The sequence below is a fragment of the Taeniopygia guttata genome, chromosome 8 (assembly GCF_048771995.1).
Source record: "Taeniopygia guttata chromosome 8, bTaeGut7.mat, whole genome shotgun sequence".
Taxonomy (NCBI): domain Eukaryota; kingdom Metazoa; phylum Chordata; class Aves; order Passeriformes; family Estrildidae; genus Taeniopygia; species Taeniopygia guttata.
The window spans coordinates 10761594-10778338 of NC_133033.1; the positions used below are offsets into that span (position 1 = coordinate 10761594).

The 16745-nt window shown below is 40.9% G+C and overlaps 1 protein-coding gene across 15 annotated transcripts in view; it reads right to left on the reverse strand.

Annotated features, from left to right (window-relative positions):
- Positions 1-16745, reverse strand: part of PTPRF (protein tyrosine phosphatase receptor type F) — a 375029-nt gene that overhangs the window by 269828 nt on the left and 88456 nt on the right. For all 15 annotated transcript variants that reach the window (XM_072932782.1, XM_030278944.4, XM_030278937.4 and 12 more), the window contains exon 2: positions 16252-16332. The gene's annotated coding sequence lies outside the window, so the exon portion shown is untranslated. The remainder of the gene's footprint in view (positions 1-16251; positions 16333-16745) is intronic.

Sequence of the window (16745 nt, forward strand, 5' to 3'; positions counted from 1 at the left end):
ATAGAATGTTAAGTCACAACAATCAGATCTCAGCCTACAAATTGCTGGTCAACATGCAAAAAAGGGTATTTTTTAAACTAAATAACCTAGAGAATTTTATAGCTCTCTTTTTTTTTGCCACATGATTAAATAGAGAGATCAGAGGCTCAGATTTCAGCAACAGATGCTTTATTTTAAAGTCTTAATTCTTCCTGGCAAAACTCTGATATTTCACAAGATTGGCTTATTGATCAAAACAAGAATATGTATCCCAGGTAACTTTTGTTTTGAAATAATGAGATTGTGATCTGACTTGCAACATAGTTGTTACTCCCGTATCACCAATGAGCACAGTCTTTTATTATCAGCTTCTGAAATCCTTTGCACAATCTGGTTCTTCAGTGATGTGGGGTTTGCACTCACAGTGGCACCAAAGCGTCTCTTAAAATGCCATTCCCAGTTCCAAACTGTTGCAATGTATTTAAAAACCATACAAGGAAAAGAAAATGAGCTGCACTGTACAGCTTTCTTGCACTCCGTAATTGACTTAATAATTTCCATAAACCCCAGTGAGAAGTTACCAGTTTGTCAATCTATACTCTTCCACATAGCAGATTTTGGGAAAACACTTTGAAAAGGCTGATTTACTAATTCTGCCCTAGCTACCACTTCTGCAGCAGATGCCATCTAGCCCAAGAGAATCATCTCATTTAGAAGAGCAAAATGCAGCTACGAAGCTAGTCTAAATTTAGATTCACCACCAAGGAAGGAACATTTATGAGGAAATGGGAAAGGTCTGTGTTACCAGTACAGATGCAGCCCAAATATCTCCTCTACACCAACATGAAATGCTATTAAGTGTAAAATAAAATACTGAATTATGGATATACACAGAGCCTACTATATCTTGGTATGATTGCTAGAAACTCCATTAAGGTCATAAATACAGAGATAGCTGACAAGAAGCTCAACAGAAGGATAGCTGTTCTCCCAGTAGAAGAAAATGCTCTTAACAACTACCTGTGGGATTATGAAAATAGGCTACTTAAGTATCTGCTGCTATTAGTGATACTGTTCCACCTGCCAGATCTGTGAGAGTTTTCATTTTGAACGCGTGCTTGAAATGCTGCTTCTTTTACCAAGGGAATATAAGCACCAGCCTTTGGGGAGGACTAACAAAGCATGTCCCCAGCACGGATAGCAGAACCACTCACAAGCCCAGGAAAAGCATTAGTAACTTGCGGTGTCAGCATGTTACAGAGGACACAGTCACCAGCTGTGACTGTGACAAAACACTACAATTGTCACTTGTGAGTGCAAGGGACATGGACAGGGGTGTCTGAACACAAACACATCTCCAACCCGGGGACTTCACCAACCACACAAAGAAAAGAAGATTAAACATCCTGGGAAGCAATGAAAGAATCCTGCAAATACCACTGCTGAAAATGTTCAAAGAAAGAAAATTCTGCCTAACCATCACACATTATTATTTTCCTTAAAATTACACTTTTTTCTTGTATTTGCACACTTATCTTTTTTCCTCGTTTACTTGTAAAGGAGCTACTACAGTCAAGTGTTTATAGAGCTTACCATTTTTCTCATTCTTTCACCCCTGCCATGTCACTGTCATAAAACTCCCTCTTGTTTCCCAAAATACTTTATACAGCTCTGTTGGGTTCATATGAAGACTTTGAGGACCATCAATAAGATAAAGGAGCACAAGATGCACTCACTAAACCAAAATTACAGACTGCATCTTAGGTTTCTAGAAAACAAAGGTTTGAGTGATTAACGTGTAATGATTCCTAAAATTAAATAATTGCAGAGAAACAGTGCCGCTTAAAGAAACCGAGAATTCCATGCTAACAAAAATTAGAGGTAATTATAATGTGTATGTAAAGGGCACAGCATTCTGAGTGCTAAATCACCTTTAATTATGTTTTCTGGATTTGTAACACTGACATTTGAATCCTTAACACTGCGCTGATACACCACGTTAAATCAAACATGCCAACCGCTCTATTCTGAATCACCTTGAAGGCTTGCAAAACAGAGCTGTGTTTGAACACATTTATCTTCTTCCTTATGCTCTTTCAGCTATTGAGTGAGACCACAATGTATACTTCTGGAGTCATAATTGGTCACCAAAGCAACAGCTTGGATGCCAAAAAAGAGGATTTCAACTCAGCTGCACAGGGTGGTGGAAAGAGAAAGGTGATCACAATACCTCCATTGTAGCCTTGATCCTGTGACTCAGACCCTCGGTGAACTACAAGTCGTTCATGCACTGAATCCAAAATGAATTAAGTGAGAAAGCAACTGAAAACAAGACTTTGTTTTCTTTTAACTTCTGTTCCTTGTACTAATGGCCTTTAAAAGGTCTGGGCGTTAATTGTGGATTGCAACAAGAGAGATGAGAAAGATCCCTGGCTAGATTTTCTTCCAAGTGGGCCAAAAAAGAAGTTAAGAATGTATTTCCTCTTTAATAAATTCTCTGGAAGTTGTCCATTTTCTATTTATTACCAACCCTTAAAAAAGGAGGTCTGCACCATGGTTAGTGCACAGTACTGACAGTAGATCTGGAGTTCCTTCACCACAAGGTAAAACCAGACATTTATACACCAGAGGCCTTTTCTCATGTTGTCAGCAAACTGTGGCTGTATGCATGGAGAAGAAATACCCACTTCTCACAATGTTATTGCTTAACCTCTTATAAAGAGCTTAGGTTTCTTTCCAGCTGATATTCTGCTGTAAGAGGAATGAGATGGGATATTTGGTTTCAGATCTTTTCCCCCTTCTTACTGATGCCCTTTTCCTCCCATATGCTAAGGCAGCTGTTTATCAAGTTTCACAATCCATGTAAAAGAGGCTAAATTAAGGAATTTCCTTTGCTTGCCTCCTCTGTTTTAAAGGTGTGACATTACTCCCTTTGCAGTTTGTGGTTCAAGAACTGCAGCTGTTAGAAAAAAATATATTTATGCACATAAACACATTATTGAAAATATTTACGTTAATTCAGTGCGACACAGAGCCCTGTCCAGCTAGACCCCCGGTCACTATGGCTCAGCTGTTGCAGAGCTGGCATGCCCAGGGCTAAGGATGGGGAATGCCTCACCAGCACTTTTCCTGTGTGCCCAACCTGCCAAAGCACCAGCACACTTGGACCACCCCAGTGCCTGAGCAGCACTGAATACCCTTCTCCATCAAACCCATCCATATGCTCTGCTGCTGCTGTTGGGCAGTAAGGAGGGATGAAGGGAGATAGCACTGAGAGGGCAAAGCGCCCCTCAGGCAGAGGTCAGCAGCAAATGGGGCATGCAGAAAGACAAGACCAGCAGGTCTGGGCAGGGAGCTCCAGGAGCAGCGAGGCCCTACCAACCCCAGAGCCCTGCTGGCTGTTTTCATCACTGCCCTAGGTGTAGTGAAAGCACTGCCTTCCTATGGACCTCAGGCTGACAGCACAGCTTTGCGAAAGGCATCTAGCACATTAGATCTGCACTTCCAAAACCTCCAAGCAACTCCCAGCTGCTCCCTTCAAACCTGCCATGTGTCATATATTTCCTCTGTTTCCCACGTAAGAAAGGGGCTGCAGACACACAGCATCAAACGCCGGAGCAGCAAAAAGCTCCTGCTGTAACAACTCAAAACAACAGAGTAAGAAAGACGGTTTCTCAACAAAGCGACCAGTGTTAAAACCCTGACTGCCACAGAAATTTCAGGCACTGAGGAAGGATACAAAGAATTAAAGTCAATCTTCAAGGATTTCAGAAGTGAACTGCCCACAGCTTTGCCTCTCTGAGGTTTCTATGTGATGAAAGCAAACAGCCTTAACTAGCAGAGCAAGACAAAGAAGCAAAGCCTACTAAATATCGCCATAATAAATCTGCAAGAGTCATGGCATGCACTATAGGCAAAAGGTAGGTTAGGCTGGGATTTCTCAGTTTTCACTTTGTGATGACCAAAAAAAGATGAGAGTTTTACCTATACAGATTAGACAACAGGCAATTACCTCACTCCTATGAGTAACACTTAATAAAGATTTGATTTGACCTCATTTTAGCTGCACTGGAGAAAGGCATCTCAACATCAGTAATAACAAAACAGTTAACACCAGCACTCACTGAAATGCTTCATATCTGCCAAGCCTAAATACCTTACAGTCAGCAAATGGGATGGTTTTATTGTTTTTAAATACACATAGACATGTATTTCTTAATTATACTTTAAACCAAGAACAAAGGTCGCACATATGCTCTTAGCAAGAGGCAGCTATCCAGTCACTATGTTCTGTAAACAACGCCCATCACTTCAACCACGACCAGTAGACCTTTAGACTTTGGCATCTCTTGGCCCCTTTCATATTGGAAAAACATCACTAAAACAGATTAAAACTGCTATTCCTGTCAGACTGCTTATATAAAGCTTGAAGAAAATGTGTACCTGCAATGCTCTCTTTCAAAACAAATGATAAAATCAACTGTTATTTCAGACTCCTCATCTTGGAAAAAATATTCTCTCTAATCAGAGACTACTAAATCTACTCTCTCTTCTATTAAAACTGTATATTTACATAATCACAGAATGGTTCCAAAGATGCATTTTTAGGATGGATACACGCAGACCTCATATGTGTTCATACATGCTGAATTAAATAACTTCAATAAGAAAAGAGTGTATATAAAGTACAATTTTACAATTAACATCTGCTTTATCTCTTTTTTGTAAGATGACATTCAAGCTATATGCATGTATCAGAGCCCTTTATCTCACAATGCCATCTTCCCCCAGAGCATTCACATCTCACTTCAATAAAATATCAGCACGCAGGGGTTTGAAGTTGGCTTTACCTGCAGCAGAGACAATTCCCAGACTATCAATTTGTAAAAGCATTGGAAAAGTTGTAAGAACAATATTGACAGATGGGCTCTCCCACACTTTCCCTGCAAAAACCTCCACTCTGGAGCCACCTTCCCCACAAATTAGCCTTTGGAGAGTTAATAGATAACCATCCATTTCAGTCTTTGAGACTTCAAAAAAGTGGGCATGGGGTATTTTGGGGTTTGAGGTGGGTTTTATTGTTGTTGTTTCCCCCACCCCCCTTTTTCTAAAGTAAATTAAACTTTGAACCACGCTTTCAGGAAAAGGTAAACTTATTCAATTCTTTCTCTGGAACTTAAGTAACATTCAGGGTTTTTACTCAATGTGTAAGATATCCAGAGCTATTTCCAGAACTCTGAAGATACAACAAATCAGCAATGCTCATCCACAACCTGCACCTTGGGTGTTTGCCAAGTCTGGGGACCACACCATCACCAAGCCTACACTTTTGGTTTAAATTACTTTCATCTCATTTTCATTGCCTATTTATATCTGAAGGAAAAGACATAGCCTTTGGGTCTTCTTGCAAAAAGGCCCTGCTGTAGCACTACAAAATTAGGGACAAAAGAATACCAACTCAGTTCAACAGGACAGTATCTGTCCTACTTACAATTCTCAGGAGGAAGCCAGGGATGTACCTGGGGAATGGATCTGTCCACTCCCACCTTATCTGTGGACTGTGGTTGTAACCTTGAGCCTATATTTAAATTGAGGGCTCATATTAAGCGGCAATGGGCACTCCCAACCTCAGGACATCAGTGTCCTCGGCAGCAGAAGGTACAGCACGTCTGTGCTCATTACCAGGTGTGCTCTAATTACTGCTATTACCAGCAGCCAGGGAAGGGCTGCAAGGCAGCTACTCTTCAAAGGGAAAAGGCAGAGCAGGGCAGCAGAGATTACCCCAGCAACTGTAAATACTTTGCCATCTGCAGTCACTGGAATTAAGTAACAATTTTGAAAATACTCATTTATTCCCTGGCCACACCATGCACACAGGCACCTATGCTGACCATACTGCTATGGTATCCTCAGCACCTCCACACCTGCCTGATCCATGGGCCACACAAAGTAAATACAAAGAAATATACATGGAGGCACACTCATGGGTGGAGCAAAAGCTCATCTATACACAAAAACAAACAATACTTCAACCAACTGTTATTTTTATCCGTATGTAAACAGAATCACACAGAGAAAGGAAAGCTTCCGCCTTGCTCTTGCTGTAACACTACAGTAAGAGAATTATCTAGTATGGCAAAGGAAAGTGAATTTCTTAAGAGCTGAGCTGAAAACCCAAGCCCTGCACAGAAGGTGGGCTGAAGCACACTGGAGTGCAAGACACCCAGGCATGGAAAGGGCTCCTGAAGAGAATGATTTCCAATCAATCAGACCACTGTATAATGGATACAGCTGCCAGTGTCTACTCTGATGCAAGGAAGCAGTAGAGGGTTTGGAATCAACACCAGACTTCTAGGCAGTGCTAGAGAATGTATTGAAAATGCACACAGCTTTGAAAAAAAACTGTATATATAGAATCCTGAAAAATTCTACAGTATGGTACCAGGATCAACAAATTCAGTGAGAAAAGGTCAGGGTGATTCAGCATTTTGGAAAAAAATCCCACTTTAGTCTGTGTCCTGGCCACGGACCAAAAGTCAGCAATGACAAGTGCTGTCTGCCAGGCCAGGAGATGCAAGAAGACCCTTCCCTACCCCATGCTTGGGGGCAGCAGGAACCTGCAGCCACCAGGAACTGGGGAAGAAGGTGCCATGGCTCAGGGCAGCTTCAGGGACATCCAGAGGGGTGAGAGCCCCTGGACCATTAAGGGAAGCCTTGCTTTTGCTTCTAAAATTAGCATATGTTAGGAAACTGAGATTCAGAGACTCCCGTTTCGCAGCAGGGATCAGGGGTTTTTCTCTTCACTGGACACATTACTTGCTCTGATCTGACTCAGCTTTTGGAAGACAGTGAAAGCCCTGACTTCCAAACATATAAGTTTAACAGATTTCTGTGCTTCAAAGCAGGTGAGTTAAACTACAAAGAATTATTCATTCTCCACAGTTACTGGCCACTGCCATTCCTTTAACAGTGGGATACCCATCAAACACATACAGACATCAATATACATTAATTTAATCCACAGGTCCCTCTTCCCCTGGATAAAAGGCCAACTTTAACCCTATGCTACAGCTGGAAGGACAAGAAAATCTCTGGAGGAGCAATGGAAAGAACTTGTTTCTCCACCTGAAAGCACCCATAATTAGGAAGTGATGGATGTCGCTAGTAAAAGTGAGTGATGTTTTTCAGGAGGTCTCTCATCTGTAACTGCACTGTTTTCAGATAAAATAACCCTTTCTGTCAGGCAGTGTCAGGAATGTCTACAGCCGATCAGTCACTGCTATCTGGAAAAAAAATATGACATTTTTGTCATTCCATCTCTAGTGTACATTGTATCAGCCCTTCTTCATTGTGTGCCTCATCAGTCAGGGTCTCCACCCTGGCAACAGTAATAACCGGTGGTCCTGAAATAGAGATAAAACTGAAGTTTTCAAAAACTTCAATACCCCTGCATGTGTTACAGAACTCCTTTTGAATAAAACACCTTTTACAAGAGCATAAAATCATATTTGCCATCTGGAGTTAATGACTATCAAATAAAACTCAGGAGAAAGACCTGCTCACCACTCCTGCATGCTGGCCTACAAAGCGGAACCACCACAAGAAATAGCTTGGAAGGAAGTCAACAAGATAAGCAGGATCATTTCCAACTCGGACACCATAAAATTTCACACTGTAACAACTTCATTTACAAGACTTTGACAAACATTAAACAAGGAGAACAAATATCTAACACAATTAACTTAGATTACACATATGGCCTGAAGTCTCCGTGCCACTGTGCAAGTGCCAGTAGAAACTGTCCCAACAGGGAAAATTGGGCAGCTCTGTAACGTATGTGACCCTACAGACTTTCACAGTACCACAAAAAGCAACCGCTGGACCACCACAGCTCTGAACAAAGTGGCCTTGTCAGCTTTACAGCACTGCTTCAAAATCAAAACAAAACAAAAAAAAGCCATCAACATGATTAAGGAAATGGGACAGATGAGTTAGACAGACCCTGAGCCTTTGGGAATTCTTTATGTGATCCCTGCCAAGCAGCCTGGCTATGTTCTTAACTGATTAAATCAGACCTTGACAGAAACCTTAAGTGTCCATTTCTCAATATTCTAATAATTGCATGGAATTCTTGCTAAGGTTCATGCAACAGATGACCATTCCGATGACAACACATTCCCTTTTCTACAGGTGACCTTAGAAAATACAGGTCACCTTACAAAAATGGAGCTTGAGAGTTAATGTTTCATTACCTAAAAATCCATTCTTGATCTTTAAACACAGACAATGTATAATAATATTTAACCACTGCATGTTAGAGATTACATATCACTATTACAAGCTCATAGCTATTACTTTTGCAAAACACTAAGAAAAAATAGATGCTGATGTCACTGATCACATGTTTTCTATTTATTGTGATGGGAAATAATCAGCTTCTCTGATTAGGTACGTGTTTATTATATTACAAGGCAACAATTTCCTTCAAGCACCCAATCCAATCCACGTGCTTGACACAAACGTTTCTTGAAGGCTAGGAATTTAAACACCTGTGGCCCAGAAAATACACTGGTGCTTCTAACAAAGAAAATGCTGAAGCATAGAAGAAATTTAAACATTTGATTACACTGTTTCCTCTTGACACATGACTGAGAAAACAAACATTTTTACATTATTAAGAGACACTAAGGGAAGCAATCCCTGTAGTATCTGGCCCTTCTGAACCGCTGGTTACCTGGAGAAGCACTGCCACTCGCCTGAGACAAATATCATTCAAATATTTCAACCTCTAAAGATAAGGAAGAAGGAAATAGTTTATTAAAACTCTGAATAAAGCAGGTGAGAAAGGACCTCGGCATGTCCAAATCCATGCTCAAAGTGGGAATAATGCTGAAGTCAGACCATGCTGTCCAGAGCCTTGCCCAGCTGATTTCTGAATACCTTCTAAAATGGAAGCATTACAAGCTCTCTGGACTCTTGCTCAACACCCTTTCACGCTGAAGCTGAGCTACAGGAACTTTCCTTGCTGCACCACATGCACTCTCCCTCTTTTCCTTTCATTACGCTCCCCCTGGATACTGCCATCACCCCATCCACCAGCCCAGGGGTGGGTGACCATAGCTCAGACTCTCCCTCCCCCATGCCTGGAAAGCACAGCTCCCCTGGACCCCACTCACACATCCCCTTCTCCAGTCCACAGCCACACAGTCTTCTGCCTAATTCATCTGGTTTTGGCACCTTGCTTGACCTTCTTTCCTCATACTTGTGACCACTAGTGGGATTCAACCTTTCCCATTAACTAGGACCACCTCTTGTCCATCCCTTAGCTGAGACAGCAACTGACCACTTGGTCTCCTCACCCACAGGCTGGTCAGACCCAGAGCCAACAATACCCACTTGTCATCCCAGTCCTCAGCCAAAGCCAGCCCACGTTCCCTGATGCACCATCCTTGCAGCTGGACACAGCAACATATCTGGGGCCTCAGCTGCACTGACAGAAGCACCATTACCTTTAACTACAGTCCTGGGCATCCACTCCAGACACAGCTTTTGTCCTTTCTGCAGCTGTCAGCTTGTGCACAAGTGATGATCCAGTGCCTGTCCCAAAGCAGTCTTCCTGTGCCGTGCAGCCCTGCCACGTCCTCACCACTTTGTATTTCCTCATTTCAACTCATTAAGTTGTAAGCTGCAGATTTCCACATGCCTTTTCAATCTACATAGCCATTTAACTCTGAACTATGCTTTGCCGTGCTTGAGCACCCCTCAGTCTGGACTTACTTGCAGATTTAGTTAGTATTCCCTCGTCCACACCAGTAAAGAGAACAGCAAATAAAGCTCAGCCCAAGACAAACATGGGTGTATTCACACACCTCATGCCATCTCCCTTCTTCCCCTGATTTTCACATTAAATTATGGCTAACTACACTTCAAACATGGTCCTTAAACAATTATTTGTTTACCATATTATTAAATACATATATTTCCTTATTCCAGAGAAATGTCATGAGGTTTTCTCAGAAACTATTGAAGTGATGGTAACATCACAGGTACTGCTATCCCAGAGTCCTTATTTTCTTATCCTCCAGATTTCTAGAAACTGATTAAAATTTTTGTTCCAATTCTCCAAGCACGGCAATTAGACTAACTAGTCTGTAATTCCCTGGATCTCCCTTTTTCAAACTGAGGTAATACCATTGCCCTTTTCAGTCCTTCAGGACCTCTCCTAGCCTTCCCAATTTCTAAAAGAGAATTGTAAATGGTTCAAAGGTTGCTTGGCTAGTTGCTGATGTACCCTAGGGCAAATTACATCAGGCTCTGCCTATTTGAATACACCTATCTTATCTTCTTTTTCTGATCTATCCTTTTTCTAGTCTGCACTTTACTCCTATCACCTTGTTTAAATTAATTTAATGTGAAGGCACAATCAAGAAATACAATAACTACATGATAGCCATTTAATATTTTATCTTTCAGCTATAACATTAGCAAAAAAAAAAACCAACTCCACACTATTCATGTACTATGACTATGGCCTTTTGGAGGTACAGAAGAGCATTTAGGAAGATTGGTCTGAGCTAGACTGAGGACCACAAATGGTTTAGAGCAACCCTCAAGCTGGGGTGTCTGAAGGGAAAACACTAAGAAATGTCAATAAACTCATTGTCTGTGCAAGAAGATTTAACGAGAAATTTTAACTGCATTTTAAAAGGGACTCTATCAATTACTAAATCAGCCTAGTTTTGTTTTTTAAGTCAAAAGAAAGAAAAATAATCCAACATTTCCCCAGTAGATGAAACATTTGATAATCAAATGCACAATTTCCTGTGGATTGCCTAAGTTATCCAACACTGATCATTGCCAGGGGTAGTGTACTGAATTAGACTGACCACTGGTCCAAACCAGCACAGCAAGTCCCACTCCTCCATGAACACAGACAGGTATCTTGAAGCACATACAATTTTATTGCATCCATCCACCTGTTCTAGCCGTAATTCACCTTTCATCAGCTGGAATTACCATCCTCATGGCTGAGACGTGGCAAGACACTACAGGATCACTGCTAGTCTGCTTCTACACAAAGCAAAACAGACAGCCTTAGATCATCCTCTGTGATTTCTATTTTGTTTCTCAGCAAAATGAACTAGACATGGCTGTGTGCTGTTACCACATTTCAGCTGAAGCACAGTAACTCCTTAAACAGCTCCACTTCCATCCTCAAAGACACATCAAGGCTCTGTTCTGTGATCCCCTAGGCAGAAGATGCAATGTTCATGGAGATTCTGGCTGTCACTTTTAAAAGCAGTTAATGATTTGAATGCCTCAATTTCTAGTGTACCCATCTTGAAATATTTTACAAGGTCCAATTGTCAAGAAATTATGAACACTCAAAAACTGCTGGGCAGAGGATCCCATCTCACCTGGTCTTTAAATCCAGAATCCATTTTACCTGGTACTTCTACAGAAAATCCTTTTACAAAACTAAAACCCTAGTACTAATCAAAAGAAGGGCAAAAATAATTTTCTTTTGCTAGCTGTGATGAAAATACAACAAATCCATGCATTCTTCTAGTTACACAAAATACAGCAGCCTACCCTTGAATATGAATCTGTGAGTATTTTCTTCCAGAGTGATATACTGAAAACATTCTCTCACAAAATACTATAATCAGCTTTCAGTGAAACCTACTTTACTGGACATAATATAAAGCTTGATTTCCAGTGCTGACAAGGAGAGAGAACCCACCCCATATTTCCAATCCATATATTGCTGGTACTTGTCCCTACTGCAAACGCCACCTTCAGTAATCCCTGTCTTGCTGCCTGCCTCCCCTAAAAAACGGATCATAATTAGCAGAATCCCTGGATCTCATCCTTAATGATGAATAAAAACAAGGTATGAATAGAGAGAACAGTCAGAACAGTAAAATACTGATAGTCTCAGCTGCTGTTCCTTATTCCACTAGTTGAAAAATTCAGACTCTATTTTAGTCAGAGGAGTTTGGTGTCATGCAATTGTTCAGTCACAGCTCAGCAAACCTCATTATTTCAGGCCTCTTTAGAAATCCCGAGTTTTGCCCCAGAGTAGGATGGGATGTGTGTCCACCTGCTGTGCGCTGCGCCCCAGGAATGCCACAGCTGGTGCTCGTGCCCAGCACAGGCACTGGGAACCCCAGCACAGTCACAACTCCGTGCTTTTTAATCCTTCACCCCGCTGGGCTCCACTTCAAACCCACACTTTAACCAATACTGGCGGGTTTCAGCCAAGCCTCTGCTGATAGTAGACAGAACGAAACCGAGTTAATTAGAGTTAAATGTAGCCTCAAAGGAGATCTCAGCACCAAAACTCCTTATGCACATTAACTTATATAGCATGTATTTTTAATGAGTTCAGCACTTGACTCGAGTTTAGGAAACACACACATGGGGTGGCAGCTATTCAAAGCCGTTGCGCCAGAGCATGAGCAAGTGCTGACTCTGCAAGATGACAAGGTTATGTTGCCAGTTATGGAGATTCTACCTTTATTGCACAACCCTCAGATACCTAAATTTAAATTAAACAGGTGAAGTGACAACACAAAAGCCACCTACCAATATACTCATCATAAAATACAAAAAGGAAATGAAAAAGACCAGAGGGCTAAAGCTCATATTCAATCTTGCAAAGATGGTTAAATCTTTTAACATCTCCAGCATCTCCTGAGCCTCTTTTTCATAAATAAACTTCTGAAAATATGTATCCCTGTAGACAGCTAAAGCAAACACCTACAAAGCAGATGGGAATTTTACAAGTGCAAATTTGGAGCTTTAAACCCCACCCTTCTATCTCCACATGCATTCTCCAACACTCATCATGTGAAGCCAGGTAAATGGCCAATAGTTGTGCCCTTTGGGTTCCAATATATTAAAGCAATCTACTTATTTGTGAGACAAAATTACTTGCAAAGACTGTTAAGTCAAAAAAATACATAGTCACATATAAATAAGGCTGAACTACGCCAACAAATTCTTCCAATGACCTTTTGAGCCTGTCATTTAAGTACAGCCAGAAAACACTGTTCACTGGATTACAATGAAAAATAAGGGGTAACTCGCTGTTTTGCATTAATTATAATATGTTCCAGCCAATATGGCATTAACACACAAATCACTTTGAATCACGTTAAGTTTTGTGCCAACGTTTTGTAAAAATATGTAACGTCTATTGCAGAAAACAACCCTTCAATTAGAATATGGTATCACATTTTCATAACACATTTTCTAAAATGTAAATAAACTAAAGAATAAAAATGTTCCAAGTACTGTGAGAGGACAATGTAACCTAATGACAACATTTTTACACTTTAGAGTCAGAATGAAAAAAACTAATAATGTAGAAGTCACAGTTTCAACAGCATTTCCAGTCGTAATGCTGCTTGCATAAAAATCCCACAAACCATGATCACATAGATATACAGCACATCACTAGCAATAGCCAGTTCAAAGGAAAAATCTAAACTTTGTTTTTCTTTTAATATTTTCAAGCAGTATTCACTTTAATAAATTTCTTAACTTCATGACTGTAATATTCAAATGGATAGGTATTTTTGTATATCCCTGAAAATGCAACCATATAACAATTTTAGTTTAAATTAATGACAAAAGACTGCTTCAGGACAGAGTGATGTCTCAAAACTCCTGAAAACTTCATCTGTATTCTGCTAATCTAGGTTACAGTTTATCTTCAGGTGTTCTCCTGTAACATCATTCCTTGTTGCTTTAGATTCAGCTTGATGCGATTGAAAAGGCTTCCTTTTCTTATTTCTCCCATTCATCCACTTTGTTCCCAGGCTTTCAGACTCCTCCCCCCAAATCATTAATAAGGAAATTATTTTAAAAGAAAACCCTACAGATAAACCATGACCTAGAACAGGGAGATTCTGCCCAATTTATGTTCCAGAAAGTTGATTTACTTTAAACGATATTACTGCATGCCACTCAAACTGTACTTCCAGCTACATTTTTTTATTGACTGAATCTGTCATCTTTTCTTTCCTAAAACCCGAATTTACTTTAAGAATGACAGAAGACCTTCTCAGGGTCAGCTGAAAGCATTCATAACTGCACACACCAGGAAAGAAGTGCTATAAAACTGAGAAGCCCTCAAGGACAGCTGTTTTGCTGAGGAGCTGCGTGACCAAGCTGCCGCCTCAGCTCCTGCGTAATGGCACTTCTCCTGGTTCAGCTCTATCACCACGTAGTGCCCTCTCTGGGGGTTGGCCATCTCCAAACTAAGCTCTAGAATGCTTCCAAGCATGATGCAAAACAACATGGAGATGATTACTTAAGAAATGCAAACTTAAGATACAGATGCTACATAATTCAGATACTGTCCAGGTTTGCAGGTCACCAAGCTTGCCCATCGCTGGGATATACTCAGCCCTGCTGCCCACTGCCAGCCTGGCATCATGCTGACAGCTCCATGGGACAGGTGAGCCTGCAAGGAAGCTGGTGGGCAACAGGGGCTCTGACCTGTCTGCACCTCTGCATACTCAGCACCTGTTCATGTCCCGTCTCCTGAGCTAAGGGAGAAGGAGATCCAGTATTCAAACTGTTCTTCAGAGAGCACAGCAGCCCAGAGCCTCCCTGCTCACCCTCCTGCCTTCGCCCAAATGCAATCATGCCAGCCTGGGCTCACCTCTGAGGAAAACCAAGCATGCCACACACCACAGCAACACATCCTTCCCTGCCCTGCTGCTGTGAAACACAAGGTTTTGGAAAGCAGCCCTCCCTTTGCATTGTCTCTGCATAGCCCCTCAAGGAGCACATCCCAAACCCTGAGCACCATCTCCAGCTGCACCTGCCCCTGCCCAGCCCAGCCCCAGGTGCTGGCAGGATCTCCTCCACAAGGCTCTGAGCCCAAAGGCCCTGGAGCAGCTTTCTCCCTTGCCCCAGGACCACACCAGGAGTACTTTCAACACACATACACAGACATATCTACCATTTGTGCTTCTATCTCCATTTAAGCAGCACCACCAATTCTGATACTAGAGAAATCTTGCCTGTTTCAAGCATCAGCATCTTAGCTAATGAATTTTTGCTACTCTTCCACACTCAACAAATACTGGGCTGAGTGACATATAGCCTAATAGACTGTTAAGGTCACTGGCCAGCTCTTTAATTTTATTTAGTACACTTTGAATTCATGAGTCATTAGGGCCTTATTCTTGGGGACACAAGGACACGTAATACACACTAATAAAGAGCATAAATGTGATCTAGTATGTGTAATTTACAGATTGAAAAATTAGAAAGATAGTATTAAATATTTCTTTGCAATGTTATATTTTTAATAATTTTGATGATTTTAACATAAATAAAAATATTTCTCATAGTCTGCCGGTGTATTTCTAACTTGTAACATTGCTGTAACTCTAAGAAAATTCTTTAAGTAGTAAAAGTCACATTTTAAATACCATCTTGAAGACAAAAAAGGGCTCAAGGGAGACCTAACTTTAAAATTCCTTACTTAAAAGGGGAAAAAGACATTTTTCAAGCTGTTATTCATGATACTTGATTTTATGATCTAAATTGTAATTCAGAGCACATATGTGTCAGGAAGTTTGCAATACTTTGGAAAGAGATCAGCATCACTAATCAGGCACTGAAATCCAATTTCTGGGAGAATCTGGGAGCTCAAAGCTGCACATTTCAGCCGGCTTGGAAAGATCTTTGAAAAATAAAGTTAAACAGTAATTATACTTAAGTGTGCTTGAGAAACTTTACACCTGTCTTGACATGAATCAGATCTTTGCATGGATGATGAAATTCTTGGCATTGCTTTAGGTGATTGGGATGGCATTAGCTTACGCAGGGTAAGAATTCAACAGCCACATGCCTAGACAGGTAGGATAAAGGAGTTATTAACTGAAAAAGGCATGGCAGCTTATCTGTGGAAGTCTAAACACGCTAATCATTTAACATAAACAGATCTGCTGATATTTTTAGAAAGGAATCTCAACTCATAAGTAACAATGTTAAAAAAAGGACACCAGTATCCCTAATCATATTTTCCACAGGTCCTCCCAGCTCCTTGCAGATTACTAAAACTGAGACAAGGGAAGAGAAAAAAAAAAAAACCAAACAAACAAACAAAAAAAAAAAACCCAAAGAAGTAAAAAGAGAAAGAAAGAAAAAAAGCCAGAGATAGGTAGCTGGGTTACAAGACTCCTGCAACTTTTGTCTCCCTCTGCCTCAGTTCCTAGTCTGTAAAACCAAGTGATAATATTTCCTTACCTCACAGGAACGTTCTCAGAATAAATCCATAAATGCCTGGAAGACACTGAGACACCACTGTGACAGAGGCCATAAAAATACCTAGGGGAAAAATAAACAAAATAAGAATAAATTTCAGAAGTGACCAAAACAGCAGAGATATTCATAGACTAAAGATACAGCAAAGATTAAAACTTTGCTTAATGACATGAATTCTCCACCCTGGGGAAGAAGCAGTTCAGTTCAGCACATATTCCCATACAGCACTTATAAAACCATGACAGCAAGGGACAATTTCCCCTATTCTCCTTGCACATGACACAATTATGATAACCCACCACCAGATGCAAGCAGGAAAGACGTTCAGAGATTAGCTTTGCCCTCCATGACAGGTATCATATCCAAGAATCACAATCACAGCAACAGAGCCTGACATACTGACAGTGCTCTCCCTCAGCCTCCACATCCAATTCTAACTGTAGAGCTGAGCTCTTCCAGTAGTAAAAAAACTTTCA